The sequence below is a fragment of the Penaeus japonicus genome, unplaced genomic scaffold (assembly GCF_977035675.1).
Source record: "Penaeus japonicus unplaced genomic scaffold, GWHDUDI00000001_assembly GWHDUDI00000026, whole genome shotgun sequence".
In the NCBI taxonomy this organism is placed as follows: domain Eukaryota; kingdom Metazoa; phylum Arthropoda; class Malacostraca; order Decapoda; family Penaeidae; genus Penaeus; species Penaeus japonicus.
This window is the reverse complement of record NW_028234428.1, coordinates 32,381,908-32,384,329: the sequence shown is the minus strand read 5'-3', so window position 1 is coordinate 32,384,329 and position 2,422 is coordinate 32,381,908.

The following is a 2,422-nucleotide window of genomic DNA, read 5'->3' as shown; positions in this document are numbered from 1 at the left end:
CCTCTCACTTCATCCGCAAACACCCCCCTCCTAACCAACCCACTTGCCCACCCACCCTCCCACTAGCCCACCCCCTACCACCCACCCTCCCATTAGCCCACTCCCTACCACCCACCCTCCCACGACTCCCTTGCCTACCCACCCTCCCAATAGCCCAGCCTCTTACTAGCTCACCCTCTCTCCCACCAGCAACCTCATAGCCCACCCTACCCACCCAGCCCACCCACCAACCGACGAAGAAAAGAGTCTAAACTCTTGGGATGAAAGTTTTAAAATCTCTGTAATGAATCAGAAAGTCTCTCTCTCTCTCTCTCTCTCTCTCTCTCTCGTGGAGAGAGAGAGAGAGAGAGAGAGAGAGAGAGAGAGAGAGAGAGAGAGAGAGAGAGAGAGAGAGAGAGAGAGAGACTGAGACTGAGATGGAGAGAGAAAGAGAGAGAGAGAAAGAGATAAAGAGAGAAAGAAAGAGATTAGATAGATAGATGGGTAGTTAGATAGATAGATTGCGAGAGAGAGAGAGATAAAAAGAGAAAGAAAGAGATGGATAGATAGATAGATAGAGAGAGAGAGAAAGAGAGAGAGATAAAGAGAGAAAGAGACAGAGAGATAGATAGAGATGGAGATAAAGAGAGATATAAAGAGAGAAAGAAAGAGATTAGATAGATAGATAGATAGATAGATAAATAAATTAAAAACAATAAGGAGAGGGATAAATAGTTAGATAGAAGCAGGGAAGAAGAAAGAACAAGAGGGGGAAACTAGGAGAAGGAAGATGGGAGGAGAGAGGAGGCGAAGAGGGGGAGAAGGGAGAGAGAGAAAAGAGAGGAGAAGGGGAGGAAAAAAAAGGGAGAAAGATGGAATAAATGAACGAAGGAGAAGGGGGAAGCAGACAGAAGGATAGAAATTATAGAAAAAGGAGAAATATCCAAGAAAGAAAGAAAGAAAAAAAAATGAAAGAAAGAAATAGAAAACATAAAGAAGTGGAGAGGTAGGGGGGGGGGGGAGGAGGGGATGAAAGAAGGAGCGACAAGAGGAAGGGGGGCAGGGGGCAAGGGGAAGGGGGCAGAGGTATGGGGGGGGGGGACTTAAAGTTTTCCAGGACACACATGCATTTCAAACGTAAACTATCTGCATCTGATTTCCGGACGCGTGAGATTTAGCATGAGGGAGGCTGATGGTGATGGATCAGGACGGGTGATGGTGAGGGTGTTATAGTGACATTCAGAGTATCTATGGTGAGCGAGAGTGTTTTTAAGTGGTATAGGAAGACTATATAGTGAGAGGTAGTGAGTGTTTTTTTTAAGCGACAGACAAACTGTTTTTAGTGAAAGATAGTGAGGGGGTTATAGTGACATTCAGAGTATCTATGGTGAGCGAGAGTGTTTTAAAGTGGTATAGGAAGACTATATAGTGAGAGGTAGTGAGTGTTTTTTAGTGACAGACAAAATATTTTTAGTGAAAGATAGTGAGGGTGTTATAGTGACATTCAGAGTATTTGTATTGAGAGATAGTGAGTGTTCTATAGCGTCTTACAAAGTATTTATAGTGATAGAGCATTTATAGTGAGGAATATTGTGACTTTGATGATGACAATAAAGCCGGTTAGTTGTCCGGAATTCAGTCCATTATCGATATGATAATGAGGATGGTGATGATGATGGTGATGATGATGGTGATGATGATGTGATGATGATGAAGTGAGTTCAGTTATGACAAATATAGAAAAAAAAATATAAATGGTTTCAGTTAGTCATAGCTATACCATAATTTATATCTATTCCAATATCAATAATTATCAGAGAATTATGCAGATAATTATAATAAAAAAAGAAGAAAATCATTGAGTTGCATATCGTTAGTCATTTGTTTCTCCCTTTTTATCAAACATTTTCTCTTCTCTGTTTTGTGTCTTCATCTCCTCTTTCTTTCTTTCTTTATCCTCTTATTTTTTTCCTATTTTTTCACAATCTCTATTCTTCTTCTCATCCACTTTCCTTCCTTCCTCCTCGCTGCTGTTCATTTTGTTTTCTTTCTTTTTCTTTTCTTTTCGACTTTTATTTGAGCGAATTCCTGTGGATCCGACCTTTGGAATCACACTTTTTCTTGACTTTCCTTCCACTTTGCGAGAAACTTGACTCGAATAATGCGCGCTTTTTGCCTTCATCATCATATTCTTCTTATTTTTATTCTTTCTCTTCTTCTTTATATCATGATTATTATTATTATTATTATTATTATTATTAGCAATGCTAATATTATCATCATCACTATTATTGCAATTATCATTATTACTGTTGTCATCATTAGTATTACTATTGTTATCATTGTCATCATTATCATCATTATTAATCTTATCGTAATCATCATTATCATTATCAATATGATTTTATTATCATCATCGTTATTCCTATCATTATTGTCATCA